Here is a 21,783-nt window from a genome sequence, read left to right as displayed (position 1 = left end):
TAAGAAATGTTGCTTAATTAATTATTATATTAATATTATGGTATTTCTGTTCCAAGAAAAAGGAAAAACCCTCAGGGTTTCCGTTAGGATGGACTGGAAAATATGGCACTGTACAACGTGATGGTAGGCTACAGTACTACGAGCATAACATTTCCACACACTAATTGTAGTCTAACCAATACCCAAACAGAGATTCATTGAAAATAAACATCTCATTGATTTATCAAGACCAGTCCCCATGCTTGTCTCAGAGCAGCGCGAAACGGTGCTAAAATAGTTGACCACAAGCGGGTAGGCTTTTGCATCAAATCCTGTTGCTTCTAACTTCAATATGCTATTTAAATAAATAAGACCTACACCACTTTTCACAGCAAATTACTCAAATTACTCAACCCTAGTTGCTTGCTGTTTGGGGTTTTAGGCTGAGTTTCTGTACAGCACTTTGAGATATCAGCTGATGTACGAAGGTCTATATAAATACATTTGATTTGATTTGATTTGAGACTCATGTCGCCTACGGTAGGCCTACAGTATATAAAAAAAAAAATATATAAATAAAATATAATATATATATAATATAATATAAATAAAAATTCAATGATGTCACCGCCAATAATTACATATGGGTCTCCCGGTGGCGACCGGCACAGGTATCAACCCTGCATCTGTAGCAACGCATTTTGCACGGTGATGCAGTGTCTTCGACCTCTGCGCCAATCAGGAGGCTCCATCCACAAAGATTAAAAATACAGAGAGATGGTGGTAAAGGTATATTGTCCTATTACCAGCCCATAATGGAGTATTATAATATTGTACATGGTGTCCAGGTCAGGATAATCAAAACATTTCTTTATTAAAGACTATCAGAAAGAATGTTGGTACTTATTTATTTTGATCCAAAGCAATGAATGAGAGAGTCACTCAGCTTTATGTAGGTGCTGGCTCTATGACTTTGGAGTTTGTTTGTTTTTTAACAAAAGGGAGCCATTGTAATCTGATTAAAACCTCTTACTTCTACCCCCTCCTTTTTTGAAAATTCTGTTAAAAATTGCGCAACTTTTCAGCGTCCTGCTACTCATGCCAGGAATATAGTATATGCATATGATTAGTATGTGTGGATAGAAAACACTCTGAAGTTTATAAAACTGGTTAAATCACGGCTGTGACTATAACAGATCGTGTGTTTCATTGAAAAACGCAAGAAAAACTGCTCTCTGAAAGCAAAAAATAATTTCCATAAGTCACTTCCACCAGTTGTTAAAAGAGAACAGAATTTAATGGGAATCTGCCTGCAATTCATACAAATTGTCCTAATTTTCAATTGAATTAATTGTTGGAAAATCCATCTTTCTGACCTCCATTTTCCCAGTCTTCACCCGGATGCAGTTGAGGGAGATATCAGATGGCATTGTTTTTGAAGTGAAGACCTATTGAAGAGACATCGCCCTGTAATCATTTTGATAGATTATAAACGTTTACTAATACCTAAAGTTGGATTACAAAAGGATTTCGAAGTGTTTTGTGAAAGTTTATCGTCGACTTTTTTAATTTTAAAAAATTACGCAGCGTTTAAAAACGATGATTTTTTCTGAATGACACAACTTCCATACAAAGCTATTTTGGGTATATATGGACCGATTTAAACGAAAAAAAGACCCAATAGTGATGTTTATGGGGCATATAGGAGTGCCAAGAAAGAAGCTCGTCTAAGGTAATGAATGTTTTATATTTTATTTCTGCGTTTTGGGTAGCGCCGGCTATCGCAAAATCTGTTGTTTACGTGTCGAGCTGGCATTTTGGGGGGTGCATGCTATCAGATAATAGCTTCTGATGCTTTCGCCGAAAAGCATTTTAAAAATCTGACTTGCTGGCTAGGTTCACAACGAGTGTAGCTTTAATTCAATACCCTGCTTGTGAATTTTGATCAAAGATTGAGTTGTAACGAGTACATTTAGCATTTAGCGTAGCGCATTTGCATTTCCAGGGGCATACTTGGGACGTCTGCGTGTCAAGTATTCTCAAGAAGTTAAAGGCCAAAATAATATTTGTAAAGGCCAAAACATTTATTTAGAGGGAGAAAAACGCTGAGCCAATTGTGTGCGGCCCTACGGGACTCCCAATCACGGTTGGATGTGTTTTCTCTTTTCTGGTGGATTAAACTGAAATTGCAACCAATCAAGGCCAGTTGTGATACAGCCAACCTAACTAAATCAAATCAAATCAAATGTATTTATATAGCCCTTCGTACGTCAGCTGATATCTCAAAGTGCTGTACAGAAAAAGTGCTGTACAGAAACTCAGCCTAAAACCCCAAACAGCAAGCAATGCAGGTGCAGAAGCACGATGGCTAGGAAAAACTCCCTAGGAAGAAACCTAGAGAGGAACCAGGCTATGAGGGGTGGCCAGTCCTCTTCTGGCTGTGCCGGGTGGAGATTATAACAGAACATGGCCAAGATGTTCAAATGTTCATAAATGACCAGCATGGTCAAATAATAATAATCACAGGCAGAACAGTTGAAACTGGAGCAGCAGCACGGCCAGGTGGACTGGGGACAGCAAGGAGTCTTCATGCCAGGTAGTCCTGTGGCATGGTCCTAGGGCTCAGGTCCTCCGAGAGAGAGAAAGAAAGATAGAATTAGAGAGAGCATACTTCAATTCACACAGGACACCGGATAAGACAGGAGAAGTACTCCAGATATAACAAACTGACCCTAGCCCCCCGACACATAAACTACTGCAGCATAAATACTGGAGGCTGAGACAGGAGTATACATTTGTATACAACTAAGTATACATTTGACAATAGAATTCTCCCCCTACCCTCCAATTTGTTTATCTTCATTGGACAACTTTCTTCCAATATTTCTGTAATTCAGTGATATTTATTCCCTTAGTAATTCATTATGGATCCGTAATTAAATAAACATCTATATTTTGAAAGAGTATTTTTATCCTAATTTTATTAACGAAGCATAAAGATGCTGTTGGAGAAATACAGTACTGTACAGTATACGCTTTATCCGACATTTTGAGGTTGCATGAGGTCGTTTTTTGAAGGTGTCGAAGCTATATGACTGTTCCATCAACTTGATTACTTAGCAGACATCACTTGTTTGTATTCAGTCACACATATTAAGAATATCATGGAATATAATGAACATTTTTGTTTCTCCATGCTTGTCTCAGAGCAGCGAGAAACGGTGCTGAAATATATGTCCACAGTGGGTAGTCTATATGTAACGATGTTTTGGAGGTTATTTCGTTTTCAAAAAAATGACAGTGAGCGATTTGTAATCTGAATAAAGGCCAAAATCATATTTATAAAGGCCAAAATATAGCCCTGCTAATAGCCGTAATGGAGCTGTACAACGTGACAGTGTGTGTTTGAAAGAGTATTTTCCAGTAAGCAACAATTTGTTTACCTTCATTAGACAACTTTGTTCCAATATTTCTGTAATTCAGTGATATTCTTTCCCATAGTAATTTGTTATGGATCCAAAACTAAATAAACATCTGCATTTTGAGTACTTGTATCATTATTTTATGCTCTTCCATTTGACTAATAAAGCATTTAAAACATTTTGAAAATATTAGCCACCTGCATTTGTTTGTTAGGCTACTGTGCAGTCTGACAAGTAAACATAGCCTACCATACATAATGTGGTAAACAGGGGAAAGTGCCTAATTCTTTACATAAGGGAGAGCAGGACATGTCCAGATATTCTCAGTGACCTCAGGTACTCACTGACTGTCTTTAATTCTTTTTTTGGGTTGCATCAGTCATGGACAGAAACATCTGAGACACAGTAGTAATGATGAACACGCGGAGGTTCACTGGTAAGCTACATTTTCCTCGGGATACTTCTCAGTTGGTATTCTGTGACCACTCGTGGTATCTCTCTTCATTTACACATCCTTGGAATAGCAGAACAGCAAAACGGTCTGGACGGCCCTTGCTGTGCCTGGTGAGCAGTTGGTCAAGTTCTGTTGTCAGAAGAGGAATGGAAATGTCAGGGTGAACCGACGACCTGATGAACCCGTCAGGTATGTTGACTCTGCCTGTTGGAGGTGGAGCTCCAGAGCTCACAGTTGTGCCTGGCAAGGATTGTGACTCCATCTCGTTCCCCGCCCTCTTCAACGCGTCATTCTCTGCCTGACTCTCTGCCAATGCTGCCTGGCTCTGGACCAATGCATCAGCTGTCACCTGTATCTCTGCCCTCAGATAAGGTTTCACTTTCTGCCAGTCTGCCTTCAATGACTCGATCTCTGTCTTCAAAGTTTGAACCTGATCCATGTGCACCTTCATCAGATGAGTAGAATGGTACCGCCCTGAGCCCCCATCGATTACAGTGGCCTATGATAGAAACGGAGATCAATTAAGAAGTAAAAGTGACTCCAACATACAAATGCTGCGTACACATTATAAGAATATTTTTTTTTCGGTGTGGTCCTTTATCCACTGATCTCCACGGATGGTTGTCGGCATGGTTGTATGCTCTGCAAAAACACATTCATGTTTTTAGTACACAATAATTTGTATTTATTTTTATTGAACCTTTATTCAATGTATGCCTACACATTGATAGGCTATGTACATTTTTTTAAAGAAAATGCACTGAGACCCAAAAGCATAATCAGTGCTCTAACTCCCCCTTGCGCTGGTCTGGAGCAATGAAGTAGTGACGCAGGGTAACGTACTAAACCACAAATCACCTCTAAGTCCCGCAGCATAATCGCAATACTTTTAGCTGAGCAACCACTGTAGGACTTGGTTTCAGAAGGTGTTTGTCAGCGTAGAGCAGAGCAGAGCAGAGAACCGGCCCTGGGGGCAGAGGTGACATTGTGTTAATTTCCTGAAATAGCAAGTGCTTACTTATCTACCCTCTCTCATTGGTTAAGTCTGTCCCTCCCCGACTGCCCTAAAGAACCACTTCAAGTCAGCTGACTTGATGTGGTTGACGTGCGTCAACTGTACCCAGTGTGTGTGTCTGTGTGTGCATACATGTATGGTATGACATCAAGTGCAGCATGTTCCTGTAGGGACCCCATACCCACTCGCCCTCCCCACCTGGGCCTATACGTGGTTGTAAATAGTGAGGGGTAACTGTAGTGTCTCCAGGTTTGGAGCCAGAGGGCAGAGCATGGAGAGCAGTGTGTATATCTTCTCTCTGCTCCAGTTCTATTAAAGCAATAAGGCATGAGGAGGTGTGGTATATGGCCAATATACCACGGCTAAGGGCTGTTCTTAGTCACGACGCAACACCCTTAGCCGTGGTATATTGGTCATATATCACAAACCCCCGTGGTGCCTTATTGCTATTATAAACTGGTTACCAATGTAATTAGAGCAGTTAAAATAAACGTTTTGTCATACCCGTGGTATACGGTCTGATATACCACGGCTTTCAGCCAATCAGCATTCATGGCCTGAACCACCCAGTTTATAATAACAGTATAGAGTACAGTAACCATATGCTCGGTCTCTGGCTGCCCATAGCCACATTATTATAGCCATCTCATTCTGCCTCAGATACACTCAAACAATTTTCTAGACTTTCTAGACCCAACGTTGTACACAGACACGTGAAGTGTAGTAGCTGTCTGCTTCTGCTCCAAATACTCTACTGTACTTTACCTCAAACTCCCTCACACCCCAATCTGTTACATGCTATATCCGTCAACATGTGCTCTCCACATAAATATATCTAGAATAGATCTTGTCCCAAATACCCATCGACACACACACAATAACCATCGACACACACACAATAACCATCGACACACACACAATAACCATCGACACACACACAATAACCATCAACACACACAATAACCATCGACACACACACACAATACCCATCAACACACACACAATAACCATCAACACACACACAATAACCATCAACACACACACAATAACCATCAACACACACACAATAACCACACACACACAATAACCATCGACACACACACAATACCCATCGACACACACACAATAACCATCAACACACACAATAACCATCGACACACACACACAATACCCATCAACACACACACAATAACCATCGACACACACACAATACCCATCAACACACACAATAACCATCGACACACACAATAACCATCAACACACACAATAACCATCGACACACACACAATACCCATCAACACACACACAATAACCATCAACACACACAATAACCATCGACACACACACAATACCCATCGACACACACACAATACCCATCGACACACACACAATAACCATCGACACACACACAATACCCATCAACACACACACAATAACCATCAACACACACAATACCCATCAACACACACACAATACCCATCGACACACACACAATACCCATCGACACACACACAATACCCATCAACACACACACAATACCCATCAACACACACACAATACCCATCAACAGACACACAATAACCATCGACACACACACAATATCCATCAACACACACACACACACAATACCCATCAACACACACACACAATACCCATCAACACACACACACAATACACATCAACAGACACACAATAACCATCAACACACACACAATACCTATCAACACACACACAATACCCATCAACAGACACACAATAACCATCGACACACACACAATACCCATCGACACACACACAATACCCATTAACACACACACAATACCCATCAACACACACACAATACCCATCAACAGACACACAATAACCATCGACACACACACAATAACCATCGACACACTCACAATACCCATCAACAGACACACAATAACCATCAACACACACACAATACCCATCAACACACACACACAATACCCATCGACACACACACAATACCCATCAACACACACACACAATACCCATCGACACACACACAATACCCATCAACACACACACACACAATACCCATCGACACACACACAATACCCATCAACACACACACAATATCCATCAACACACACACACACACACAATACCCATCAACACACACACACAATACCCATCAACACACACACACAATACCCATCAACACACACACACAATACCCACCGACACACACACGCACACACACAATACCCATCCACACACACACACACACACACACACACACACACACACACACACACACACACACACAATACCCATCAACACACACACAATACCCATCAACACACACACAATACCCATCAACACACACACAATACCCATCAACACACACACAATACCCATCAACACACACACACAATACCCATCAACACACACACACAATATCCATCAACACACACACAATATCCATCAACACACACACACAAAACCCATCAACACACACACACAATACCCATCAACACACACACAATACCCATCAACACACACACAATACCAATCAACACAAACACAACGGACATCAACACACACAACAGACAAGCACATGAACACATGCACACACACGCGCACACGCACGCATGCAGAAAAGCAAATGAACACATACACACACACACACACACACACACACACACACACACACACACACGAACACACACACACACACAGTGTGAGAAAATAATGAGAAATAAAAAGACGAATGAATGCAAATCAATTAGAGTATGGCCCAGAAATAGCCTCTCAGTCCTCTGATAGTGAACCTAAACTACTGTAGCCCCATTCCCATGGTAGATTAGATCAAGCAGTATTGTTATAGATGTTGCTGGATTTACACATACACATGTACTGTATTCGTACACAAACACATACACACACACACACATTATGCTCACAAACCCCTTTTCTCTTTCCCACTGAACCTTCAATTTACCCAAATGCCACTCCTAGAGCGCAGCCAACCTTAGCCTCCGTTCACTTCTGATGTTTGTCTATGCCATCCTGAATAAACCCTTCACTTACCCAACTCACACTGGGCTGAGAGGGAGCGGACTGACCTGCTGCTGAACGGTGACAAATGACTCAGTCCGGAGTGTACTTCAACCCCTTCTCTCCCTCAGGGGAAACCCCTACCTGCCTTACAGTGCGTGTGTGTATGCGTGCGTGTATTTGTGGCTGTGCGTTTGTGTCTGCGTGTGTATGTGTGTGTGTATGCGTGTGTTTATTTGTGGCTGTGCGTTTGTGTCTGCGTGTGTATGTGTGTGTGTATGCGTGTGTTTATTTGTGGCTGTGCGTTTGTGTCTGCGTGTGTCTGTGTGTGTCTGTGTGTGTCTGTGTGTGTCTGCGTGTGTCTGCGTGTGTCTGTGTGTGTGTGTGTCTGCGTGTGTGTATGCGTGTGTGTATTTGTGGCTGTGCGTTTGTGTCTGCGTGTGTGTATGCGTGTGTGTATTTGTGGCTGTGCGTTTGTGTCTGTGTGAGTCTGTGTGTGTCTGTGTGTGTCTGTGTGTGTCTGTGTGTGTCTGCGTGTGCATACACGCATGCGTACAAATCACGTCCTTAACTGACCTAGGCCTGGTGAGCATGCAGTGCCAACCTTCACTGAGCCGTTCTGGAAATAAGAGTTGATGAGTTGAATCATGGTATTGGGTTTTGGACTTAGAGGTTGTCTGATGCATTGTGTATCAGCCAGCGGTAGCAATGGGGAGAGGCAACAGAGCAGTACGAGTAGTTGTTTGAATGAACTGCCAGCTTGATACCTGAAGCATTTAGACTTGCTTCTGGTCTGGCCTACCTTACCTGCTGGTCAAACCACACAACACACACAGGCACATGCACGCACACAAAGAAACAAACACAAAACACACTAACTTTAACAATAATAGTGAAAATCTGTTTCTAATTCTAATGACATTATTAAATGCTGCTCAAAGAGCAATGGAGCCCCCACCATTCCCACTCCGGAGAGTGAGGTCAGTAACCCAGTCTGAGGCCTGTCAGTTTGGGCTGCTGCCAACACACGAGTCAAAGGAGCAGATATCTTAAATGTACTGGTTATTGCTATCCGGGGCGGTATCAAAACAAGTCAAAATGGCAAAGAGGATACCCTGCAAATAAATCACAAGAAACATATTGATTTGAAGAGGACTGGCATTGAAACACAGGACCACAGCTATTCATATTTGTGGAATAAATTGTTGAAATAACATAGTAGCACCATACAGGTTGCAATAGGTTTTAGGACAACATGATAGACCACTATAACTAAGACACACACATGACTTTCCACCCTTATTCACTGGTCTCTGAGTAGAAAGGACAACATTGTTATGCTCACAGCGATAGGAAAGATGTGTATACTCACTGAAGTCACTTTAAAAACCCATCCCTAGGAAACCTATTCTAATGAGGAGAGGAAACCATCGTTATGCTCACAGCGATAGGAAAGAAAAGGCCTGTGGTGGTCAGTATGTGTATACTCACTGAAGTCCCTTTAAAATCCCATCCCTAGGAAACCTATCCTAATGAGGAGAGGAGACCTATCCTAATGAGGAGAGGATACCTATCCTAATGAGGAGAGGAAACCTATCCTAATGAGGAGAGGAGACCTATCCTAATGAGGAGAGGAGACCTATCCTAATGAGGAGAGGAGACCTATCCTAATGAAGAGAGGAGATCTATCCTAATGAGGAGAGGAGACCTATCCTAATGAGGAGAGGAGACCTATCCTAATGAGGAGAGGAAACCTATCCTAATGAAGAGAGGAGACCTATCCTAATGAAGAGAGGAGATCTATACTAATGAGGAGAGGATACCTATCCTAATGAGGAGAGGAGACCTATCCTAATGAGGAGAGGAAACCTATCCTAATGAAGAGATGAGATCTATCCTAATGAGGAGAGGAGACCTATCCTAATGAGGAGAGGAGACCTATCCTAATGAGGAGAGGAGATCTATCCTAATGAGGAGAGGAGACCTATCCTAATGAGGAGAGGAGACCTATCCTAATGAGGAGAGGAAACCTATCCTAATGAGGAGAGGAGACCTATCCTAATGAAGAGAGGAAGCCTATCCTAATGAGGAGAGGAAACCTATCCTAATGAGGAGAGGAAACCTATCCTAATGAGGAGAGGAGACCTATCTTAATGAGGAGAGGAAACCTATCTTAATGAGGAGAGGAGATCTATCCTAATGAGGAGAGGAAACCTATCCTAATGAAGAGAGGAAGCCTATCCTAATGAGGAGAGGAAACCTATCCTCATGAGGAGAGGAAACCTATCCTAATGAGGAGAGGATACCTATCCTAATGAGGAGAGGAAACCTATCCTAATGAGGAGAGGAAACCTATCCTAATGAGGAGAGGAGACCTATCTTAATGAGGAGAGGAAACCTATCTTAATGAGGAGAGGAAACCTATCCTAATGAAGAGAGGAGAAACCAACAGCAATAAACCATTGAGCCTGAGTTTGATGTGTTGGTACACGCCGACGCCGGTTTCGATAATTACTCTGAGAACATATGGGCGACATGGCGCCCCATCCCATTGTATAAACCAATATAACCACTATTAGCTGACAGTCTTTCAAGTTAATTGATGGTGATTATTACGAGCGTGGCAGCCAGTGTGCTACCCACAATCATCTGTAGGGCCATGGGAGAGAGATGGAGCTGTGGAGAGGAGAGATGTCCTCGGGCCGTCAGTTACTGCAAGCATTCCACTGCGGGAGCTCGGCTCCTGCTCCAACGGCTGCTATGGAATGAACATGTACTGTACAACACACCCAAACCAGCAGGAGACAATGATCATTATGACTTGTAGTTATCCCTCTATTGTGTTCATGTGCCGTTCCCTCTCTTTTTTTTCACTCGCTCTCCCACTTGTTCTCTAGCTCATTCTAGCTCACATATGTGATCAGTGCTGATTATTGGTTTAGTTTTGTATTAGTTGTAAGATGTTACAGGATGCCATATTCCCACGTTTAAGCCAGGTTGCACGAGAAAGACTTTTATCAATGATCTGGGTTCACGCAGAGAATGAGAACACAAGAGGGAGAGAAAGGGGGAAACATGGAGAGAGAAAAAACATGAGATAACAAGAGAGAGAGAGAGAGAGAGAGAGAGAGAGAGAGAGGGAGAGAGAGATCGAGTTAAAGGAGAAATAAAGACGGGTGAGAGATGATCCATCTTCTGCTCCAGTGAAGAGAGTAGAGGAGGGCGGAGGGGGGGAAATGTCTGCACAATTACTGGCCAGGAAGTAGCTAACCAAATGGCACTTGGCACAGCAGGCCTCTACCCTGCACAGCTGGCGGAGGGGCGAATGGGCTGTGACAGGAGGAGAGAGGGATTTGAAACACAGGGAGAGATGGATGGGGTATGAGAAAGAGAGAGATGCAAGGGAGGGAGAGGAATTTGCAACACATGGAGAGATTGAAGGGGAGGAGAGGGAGAGGAATGTGAAACAAGGAGAGATGAGGGGGGGGAAATAGGAATTTGAAATGAGAACGAGGTAAGGAGGGTGAAGAGAGGGACCAGGGAAGAGGTGAGATGACATCACATGGAGAATGACTGCAACTGAAGGTGCATTATGTGTGTTGTCTTTAAAAAGATGTTTATCTACAGTATTTATTCATCAGAGGGAACCTTGAGTGGGTATCTACAACCACCACGTGATTGTAATGTATTCTCATCGATCGTCACCGTCAGTCTACCAATCAATTGATTGGTTAACTATTTATCCTCCATGGTTATTACATGTTTTTCAAAAAGGTTTGCATCACAGCTTAATCTATAATACTAAAATCAAATAATTGCCTGCTTCAGTGCCCTATTGGATTCATGCAACCATTACTTTGAGGAAGAAAGTGTACAATGGGTGGAGGAAAATGCTGTTCAGGAATCATAAGAAATAATCCATGACTGCATTCTGTAGAAAGCTTTCAGCAAGATCCCTGTCAATGGTAATGTAAATAATTCTATTTAACTGTGTCAGATTTTGTAGGAACTCAGTCGGTGTCCAAACTTAATATTGACAATAAGAATAGTAGAGCACACCGGGCGCAATTTCAAGATGTGGTTGTGCATCAGCTGTTTTTGAGCACTGACAGTCACTCAATTATTCATGTCAGTTAACATATTTTAGATTTGTAGTTAGTCTAGTGAGCTATCTTGGCTGAATACTGATCGGGCATGCAGGGCACGTGCCCCAGGACTTTGACCTTTAGAGGGCCCACATTGATTTTGTTAGTCATGTTAACATAGCATAAGTCATTACCAAATATTTAGAATAGCAGGAAATTAGCTTTAAAACTCCACCGTCAAGATGGGGGCCACAAAAATGTTTTGCCATGAGGTGGGGGGCCCCCCAACCAAATCTTGCTTAGGGCCCCCAAAAAGCCGGCCCTGCAAGAGAGGGAGAGAGAGAGAAAAAGGGAGAGGGCGATGAAGAGATAAAGAAAGAGGGATAGAGAAATATTGATGCAAGTGGTATATAACGCTGTTTAACTAATGTTGAATACTTATCGTTACTAGTGAGATTCCAGTAACCAATCATAATATACTATATTGTTATTGATATGTTTAAATTGACAGCTATTACAAATCACCTGTCAGAAGCTGCATGACGGGCAGTTTATTTTGAGCCAATCAAAACTCAATATTCTCTTAAATCCCTCTCCTAACCTCACGTTATACACCAGTCGGCACCAACATGATGAAAAAGAGCTAGAACGGAACGTGAAGAGCTACCGCCATTCCATGGAAGAAAAAACAAAGTTTCCAATCGATATTAACACTCACTTATATACCCTGGGCGGTATCAACGCAAGGACTTGGTGAGATTTCATAAGGAGAACGAGCTACTAGCGATTAGGCTAGCTAAACTATTGCTAGCATTTTGTGCGCGTTCATACTGAACCAAGCATATGCACAAGCTGTTAACATTTAGGATAGCTCAGCTATCGATCAATTGAAATAGAAAATGTGTATAGGTGTAAGCACTAGTACGTTCCATTTGCACAGGCTAGGCTACTGTTCCGTCCACGTGAGCTTGGTGCTGTAGTTGTGTAAAATCCTTTGCATTGCCCAAGTTAGTTTATTGTTTAGTTCATGTGAACCTGGTGCTGTAGTTAAAGTATAAAGCATTTTGACTAAATTTAATTTTCTTAGTCCTGTATGAGATTAAATCTAAGACCTACAGTATATTTAAGCAATTAGGCATGAGGGGGTGTGGTATATGGCCAATATACCACGGCTAAGGGCTGTTCTTAGTCACGACGCATTGCGGAGTGCCTGGACACAGCCCTTAGCTGTGGTATATTGGCCATTTACCACCAACCTCCGAGGTGCCTTATTGCTATTATAATCTAGTTACCAACGTAATTAGAGCAGTGAAAATAAATGTTTTGTCATACCCGTGGTACAGTATGATATACCACACCTGTCATCCAATTAGCATTCAGGGCTCGAACCACTCAGTTTATAATAATGTTTATACGAAAGGTACTCATGGTACAGTTGAAGGCGGAAGTTTACATACAATTAGGTTGGAGTCATTAAAACTCGTTTTTCAACCACTCCACATATTTCTTGTTAACAAACTATAGTTTGGGCAAGTCGGTTAGGACATCTACTTTGTGCATGACACAAGTCATTTTTCCAACAATTGTTTACAGTCAGATTATTGGCCGTAATGACCATTGTTATGTTTGGAGGAAAAAGGGGGAGGCTTGCAAGCCGAAGAACACCATCCCAACAGTGAACCACGGGGGTGGCAGCATCATGTTGTGGGGGTGCTTTGCTGCAGGACGGACTGGTGCACTTCACAAAATAGATGACATCATGAGGAAAGAAAATTATGTGGATATATTGAAGCAACATCTCAAGACATCAGTCAGGAAGTAAAATGTATTGATTTATTAAATACATATTAAGCTCATTGTACAAATTTCACATATCAATATTTACTCAAGGTGATTCTTTTTTTGGGAAGAATTTGTATTTACAAAATACAAGCTGGCATTATTTTCCTAAATTATTCAGTTGTGTTTTCATGTCTCCCTACTGCTCCAGTAGCGAACATAACTGGTCCAATATAGTTTAATCTTAAACATACAGTAGCCCATAGTGTTAAGCACTTGTTCCAGGTAGGTTCTGGGGGATACAGGGATAGGGAAGAGTGGAGGTTGGGGTGGCCGTATTGGGACTAATGAGTAGTGCACTTTTTGCTCTTGGGGGGGTTTCTATGACGCGGTGGGTCCACCCGTCAGGGGAACGTCAACCGATATTGCTACATACTTTAGAATCACACCTGTCTTTTTCAGTCACTCCTTCCATCTATCTTTCTGTCAACAAACTCCAGAAGGAGATGTGGGTGTAGAGTCAGGTGCAGGAGAATGCAAAGTTTCGAAAAGGACGTTTAATTAACATGGTCCAAAGAACAGGATAAACAGGACTACAACAGTAGCCTCAAACCACCATGACACCGTCCGGGGGAAAAACCCACCTGTTCAACAGAACCCCAAAAACGCAACCCAAAACTAAGTGACAGCAAACGAATCAATCCCGCACAAAACCCAGAGGAAATGGCGAGATTTAAATACCCCCCCCCTAATTACCCAAAGAGAACACTGGTGAAACACAAGACAGACATAACCAAATGAAAAGGAAAAAGGATCGGTGGAAGCTAGTAGACCGGCGACGACGACCGCCGAGCGCCGCCTGAACAGGGAGAGGAGCCAACTGCGGTGGAAGTCGTGACACTTTCTCTCTCATTCTCACTAGTTTATCAATCCCTCTCATCACGACTCCCTCCCTCACTTTCTCCTTCATTCTCACTAGCTCATCAATCCCTCTCATCACGTCTCCCTCCCTCACTTTCTCCCTTTCATTCTCACTAGCTCATCAATCCCTCTCATCACATCTCCCTCCCTCACTTTCTCCCTTTCATTCTCACTAGCTCATCAATCCCTCTCATCACGTCTCCCTCCCTCACTTTCTCCCTCATTCTCACTAGCTCATCAATCCATCTCATCACGTCTCCCTCCCTTACTTTCTCCCTCATTCTCACTAGCTCATCAATCCCTCTCATCACGTCTCCCTCACTCACTTTCTCCCTCATTCTCACTAGCTCATCAATCCCTCTCATCACGTCTCCCTCCCTCACTTTCTCCCTTTCATTCTCACTAGCTCATCAATCCCTCTCATCACGTCTCCCTCCCTCACTTTCTCCCTTTCATTCTCACTAGCTCATCAATCCCTCTCATCACGTCTCCCTCCCTCACTTTCTCCCTCATTCTCACTAGCTCATCAATCCCTCTCATCACGTCTCCATCCCTCACTTTCTCTCTTTCATTCTCACTAGCTCATCAATCCCTCTCATCGCGTCTCCCTCCCTCACTTTCTCCCTTTCATTCTCACTAGCTCATCAATCCCTCTCATCACGTCTCCCTCCCTCACTTTCTCCCTTTCATTCTCACTAGCTCATCAATCCCTCTCATCACGTCTCCCTCCCTCACTTTCTCCCTTTCATTCTCACTAGATCATCAATCCCTCTCATCACGTCCCCCTCCCTCACTTTCTCCCTTTCATTCTCACTAGCTCATCAATCCCTCTCATCACGACTCCCTCCCTCACTTTCTCTCTTTCATTCTCACTAGCTCATCAATTCCTCTCATCACGTCCCCCTCCCTCACTTTCTCCCTTTCATTCTCACTAGCTCATCAATCCCTCTCATCACGTCTCCCTCCCTCACTTTCTCCCTTTCATTCTCACTAGCTCATCAATCCCTCTCATCACGTCTCCCTCCCTCACTTTCTCCCTTTCATTCTCACTAGCTCATCAATCCCTCTCATCACGACTCCCTCCCTCACTTTCTCCCTTTCATTCTCACTAGCTCATCAATCCCTCTCATCACGTCTCCCTCCCTCACTTTCTCCCTCATTCTCACTAGCTCATCAATCCCTCTCATCACGTCTCCCTCCCTCACTTTCTCTCTTTCATTCTCACTAGCTCATCAATTCCTCTCATCACGTCCCCCTCCCTCACTTTCTCCCTTTCATTCTCACTAGCTCATCAATCCCTCTCATCACGTCTCCCTCCCTCACTTTCTCCCTTTCATTCTCACTAGCTCATCAATCCCTCTCATCACGTCTCCCTCCCTCACTTTCTCCCTTTCATTCTCACTAGCTCATCAATCCCTCTCATCACGACTCCCTCCCTCACTTTCTCCCTTTCATTCTCACTAGCTCATCAATCCCTCTCATCACGTCTCCCTCCCTCACTTTCTCCCTCATTCTCACTAGCTCATCAATCCCTCTCATCACGTCTCCCTCCCTCACTTTCTGGCTCATCCCTTGTTTGTATCAGACAGCCACATTTAATGAAGGGCCTGCTTCTCTTTTCATCCTGCTTGTGGGACCTTGAAATGCCCCGGCGTCAGCCACTAGCCACACTCCACCCTGTCTCAATCTCATCTTCACATCGCAGAGACACAAACTGTCAATGTAGCTTCTTCACTGCAATCAAAGCGGTTTTGTTGCTCTCTCTCACCCCAAACTCCATCCCTCAGGTCCCCACATATCACTTAGCAGGGAAGTAAACAACAGGACACTACCTCAGAATCCCTTCATTAGCTTCAGGGCTAAATAGCTATGCTAGGATGACCCAGTGACATCCTGCTGCGCTCAGCTAGCACTCTTCTCTCAAATCCGCAACACACCCCATGGTGTTTTGTTGTTGATTCCTGAAAGTGAGCCCAGCTACTGTGGAATCCCCCACTGGGGCCCCCTTGTGAGAACTAGTTATCTCATGCACTCATTCCTTAACGGCAGACTCAATGTAATAACAAGCACTGAGAATGAGGCTCACTAGCCAAGCTGCTAACTGTGCTTGATGCTAACTACTCTGTCTATGTGGCTAACCCATTTATCATTGATATAATCTGTTTTAGCATGACATTTCCGCTGAGGGCTTCCACCATCTTAATATAGTCCACTGGGCAGGAATTCCTTTGAATTGAGAGCAATCAGCCAGTATAGAACAAGAACATGTACTACTTTTAAATGGAGACAGCCTCCATGGCGCTGCCTATGCTGTCACAGACACTTTAATGGCACAGATACAAAGATGAGTCCTCTATCTCTACGGGGTAACCACTCGTGCCATGATGCTAACCCCTTTAGCTATGATTCCCACTGTTCTAGCCATGATGCTAACCCCTCTAGCTATGATGCCCACTGCTATAGCCATGATGCTAGCTGTAATGCTAACTGCTCTAGTGATGCTACCCACTCTAGCCATGATGCTAACCACTAAACTAATTAGCAATGCATTCAGCACTAGCAAAGGGATTTTCCTTTTCTAAGCTGTAGGCATTGGGTAGGCTAAATATATTCTGGAGCATCCCACAGCTTGCACTCCTACCTGGCTGTCAGCCTTTCAGCTTGTTTTCTCCACAACAGATGGAGATGTCACTGTGTTTCCTGAGCTACTACATTACCCGTGGTTCATGTCTCATACAATTCAGAGCTGACTTATCCTCTCCGAGGTGTAACTAAACTTTGGAAAGGAAAGTTCAGACGTGGTAAAGAGTCGTGACTGTTCAAGATGACAAACGAGTCATTGAGGAGTTTTAGAGTCACAACTTTCATAATGTATGTCAGAAGGAGTCAGACTTCTATCAATTAGATTTAAAAACTCAGCAAAAAAGAAATGTCCTCTCACTGTCAACTGCGTTTATTTTCAGTAAACTTAACATGTGTAAATATGTGTATGAACGTAACAAGATTCAACAACTAAGACATAAACTGAACAAGTTCCAAAGACATATGACTAACACCAAACGCCATCCCGTCTGGTTTGCACTTTTTAGGACAATCATTTGTTTTTCAACAGGACAATGACCCAACACACCTCAAGGCTGTGTAAGGGCTATTTGACCAAGAAGCAGAGTGATGGAGTGCTGCATCAGATGACCTGGCCTCCACAATCACCCGACCTCAACCCAATTGAGTTGGTTTGGGATGAGTTGGACCGCAGAGTTAAGGAATAGCAGCCAACAAGTGCTCAGCACATGTGGGAACTCTTTCAGGAGTGTTGGAAAAGCATTCCAGGTGAAGCTGGTTGAGAGAATGCCAAGCGTGTGCAAAGCTGTCATCAAGGGAAAGGGTGGCTACTTTAAAGAATATAAAATCCCAAATGTTTTATATGTATATATTTGTTCAACTAAATGCGGGCACTACATGATTCCATGTGGGTTATTTTATAGTTATATGTCTTGTGTGTGTGTGTGTGTGTGTGTGTGTGTGTGTGTGTGTGTGTGTGTGTGTGTGTGTGTGTGTGTGTGTGTGTGTGTGTGTGTTTGTGCGTTTGTGCGTGCATGTGTGATGAGTGGGAGAAAGAGAGAATCTCCTATGTCTAATTAGCATCCTTCTGAGGCTATGTGTCTCGTTAAAGTCAACAGCAGATGTTGACTGACTGAGAAAATAAAGCAGACACTGTACTAGAGTGCAGGGAGGTAGAGAGAGGACACGTTTATTTATTTTGGGTGATAAAAACAGGGTTATAGTACAGGCCTGTGGGCACAGGTGCTGGAGTGCAGAGGAAGGAAGCAGGGAGGGAGGGCAGAAGGGGAGGGAGGGAGGGCACAGGAGGAGGGAGGGAGTGGGGAGGGAGGGCAGAAGGAGAGCGAGGGAGGGCACAGGAGGAGGGAGGGAGGGCAGAAGGGGAGGGAGGGAGGGACAAGTGTGTAGGAGAAGTGAGTGAGCTAAATGTGTAAAGAGTGAGAGGAGAGTTAGAGAGAAGAGAGTCAGAGAGTTAGAGAGAAAGGAGAGTTGAGAGAAGAAAGTTGAGAGAGAGGAAAGTTGAGAGAGAGAAGAGAGAGAAGAAAGTTGATAGAGAGAGAGGAGAGTTGAGAGAGAGAGAGAGAAGAAAGTTGAGAGAGAGGAGAGTTGAGAGAAGAGTGGATGTGGATGTTGGGGGGCCAGACTGTATGTGTAAATGCATGTGTTTTTGTACTAAGTTAGCTGTTAAGTTTGACAGTAAGTCACTTTTCCAACACCTACTGTAGAAAAACACATTCATCATGTGTCCGTCTCATTAAGACTTAACCTTTGCCATAGCCACTCAGACTCATCATCAGACAGAAACAATGCTACAAGGCTATCTTGATCATTCAAAAGTTGAGTCATGCAGTTAGATGATGGATGCCATCTTAGTTGAACAAGAGATTACTGTATCACATACATACACACACACACAAACAACACAAGCACACACACACACACACACACACGCACACGGACACCCCTTCTCCACCAGAGTGATGTCATCTCTGTCTTGTCTGGCTAAGCAGATTGTGCAGTCACCAGTGAAATTGAAATGCAGCCGTGGTTAATTAACAAACAGCCTATCACCCGTCCAGTTAGCATGCTGTCAATATTTACTGCTGTTTCCTGTTGCTAGGGAGGGCTAATATGTTGGTCCTAGAGAGAGTGAGGGAGTATGTTTGGCATGGAAGGCAGCTCAACCTGTTGCTAGGGAGGGCTAATATGTTGGTCCTAGAGAGAGTGAGGGAGTATGTTTGGCATGGAAGGCAGCTCAACCATTTTCTTCACTTGTTACACTTTTATGCTCTTTCATATCCCCAGCGTGATGTCCAATTACATGATCACTTTGTGACCATTAACCAACATAGAGGAGACGGAGACTGCATGACCTGGAGGGATGGAGGGAGGGACACAGTATATCACTATGCATAAAAATTACAGCTCAGAGTATTTCTACATGAGCGCTGGCCCTGAAAACCACTCTTAGCATCGACAAGCCCTCCCGTTGAAAAGGTTAGCGTTTAGCCTAAGGCTGTCCAATAAGATCACGGATGGAGAAGAAAAATAAAGACCCTGCATGTTTTACTGTTTCTCTTTACACTCACATTCACCTCCAAATGTCAGCGGCAATATTGATCAGGGAAGAAAAATGCAACATGAGTCACGGGTGGAAGAGGAAATCATATTTCATAACCTGACGTCTGCATTTGTCAGTCAAAGGGTCAATCGTATTTGTGAGATGTAATCTTGTGTTGCAGTATTTGGAAGATGCGTTGGATAATGTGGTTATTAGGAGGAAATTACGTCGCTAAGATAGCAGCCACCAGGCCAAGTCTCTGCACACTTTCTGTTTCCCCCCCCCCGTGAGCTAGAATGCAGAGCCGATACACGGGGTCAAAAAGTCAACGCCCTAGCAACGAGTTCCTGCTCATTATAAAATAGCTCCTATGGCACCTAGCACCTTGTTAGTGGTTAACCATCTTAAAGTACAGACATTCTCTGTCTCACCATTGACTTCTCCCGAGTTTGTCTTATTTTTCTACCCTCCTTCCTTCCTAAGCAGGCAATCAATTCTCTCACTGCACTGATAACACAGTGCCATGTTTCTAGTTGGGTTCCATCTTTGAAATCTATCAAGGGTGGTTGCTACTAGAAACGAGAACAACAGAGAAAGGACTGAGTCATAATTTGGAGAAAGTTTTTACTAACCATTTACGTTCTTGACACAAAGGTCACAGTGGGCTGTTTAATCAATGTGTCTTTTCAGAAATTAAACACTCGTTTTCTGGTGGGTTACAGATCAGAAAGCTAAACCCAGTAAAAGTTTCCCAGCCATTTTGGTTTCATAAGCAAAATAAAGTTGATAATATTTATTTAGTAGAAATTTAGCAGGAGGAAATCTCTTGAGAAAAGTTGGTTATTCTCAGACTGATCTAAAGTTGGGAATTCTTAGGCTGATCTAAAGTTGGTTATTCTCAGGTTGATCTAAAGTTGGGAATTCTCAGGCTGATCTAAAGTTGGGAATTCTCAGGCTGATCTAAAGTTGGGAATTCTCAGGTTGATCTAAAGTTGGGAATTCTCAGGCTGATCTAAAGTTGGGAATTCTCAGGCTGATCTAAAGTTGGGAATTCTCAGGTTGATCTAAAGTTGGGAATTCTCAGGTTGATCTAAAGTTGGGAATTCTCAGGTTGATCTAAAGTTGGGAATTCTCAGGTTGATCTAAAGTTGGTTATTCTCAGGCTGATCTAAAGTTGGTTATTCTCAGATTGATCTAAAGTTGGTTATTCTCAGGCTGATCTAAAGTTGGGAATTCTCAGGTTGATCTAAAATTGGGAATTGTAAGGCTGATCTAAAGTTGGGAAATCTCAGGCTGATCTAAAGTTGGGAATTCTCAGGTTGATCTAAAGTTGGGAATTCTCAGGTTGATCTAAAGTTGGGAATTCTCAGGTTGATCTAAAGTTGGGAATTCTCAGGTTGATCTAAAGTTGGGAATTCTCAGGTAGATCTAAAGTTGGGAATTCTCAGGTTGATCTAAAGTTGGTTATTCTCAGGCTGATCTAAAGTTGGTTATTCTCAGTCGGATCTAAAGTTGGTTATTCTCAGGCTGATCTAAAGTTGGGAATTCTCAGGCTGATCTAAAGTTGGGGATTCTCAGGTTGATCTAAAGTTGGGAATTCTCCGGTTGATCTAAAGTTGGGAATTCTCAGGTTGATCTAAAGTTGGGAATTCTCAGGTTGATCTAAAGTTGGGAATTCTCAGATTGATCTAAAGTTGGGAATTCTCAGGTTGATCTAAAGTTGGGAATTCTCAGGTTGATCTAAAGTTGGGAATTCTCAGGTTGATCTAAAGTTGGGAATTCTCAGGTTGATCTAAAGTTGGGAATTCTCAGGTTGATCTAAAGTTGGGAATTCTCAGGTTGATCTAAAGTTGGGAATTTCTCCAGCTCATCCCTGCAGTCCCCCCTTGCTGCTTTCAAATTAACATATTAAGTAAAGCAATTTACGTGGGACGTTTTTTGGGCAACGATTCAATACAATTAAAACAACCCACGGAAACAAT

General features: G+C 43.0%; 1 protein-coding gene and 1 long non-coding RNA gene across 2 annotated transcripts in view; one reads left to right on the top strand and one right to left on the bottom strand.

Moving 5' to 3' along the window:
* The window catches only part of LOC139379056 (neurexin-2-like), a 929,896-nt gene that overhangs the window by 299,454 nt on the left and 608,659 nt on the right, over window positions 1-21,783 (top strand). The gene's annotated exons all lie outside the window — the stretch shown is intronic.
* On the bottom strand, window positions 2,027-4,158 carry LOC139379058 (uncharacterized). Its single transcript, XR_011628360.1, has 2 exons — window positions 3,746-4,158; window positions 2,027-2,608 (listed from the first exon to the last, which is right to left on the bottom strand). It is a non-coding gene; the product is annotated as an uncharacterized lncRNA (long non-coding RNA).

Source organism: Oncorhynchus clarkii, chromosome 21, assembly GCF_045791955.1.
Source record: "Oncorhynchus clarkii lewisi isolate Uvic-CL-2024 chromosome 21, UVic_Ocla_1.0, whole genome shotgun sequence".
NCBI lineage: Eukaryota > Metazoa > Chordata > Actinopteri > Salmoniformes > Salmonidae > Oncorhynchus > Oncorhynchus clarkii.
This window is presented reverse-complemented; position numbering and strand designations above follow the sequence as displayed.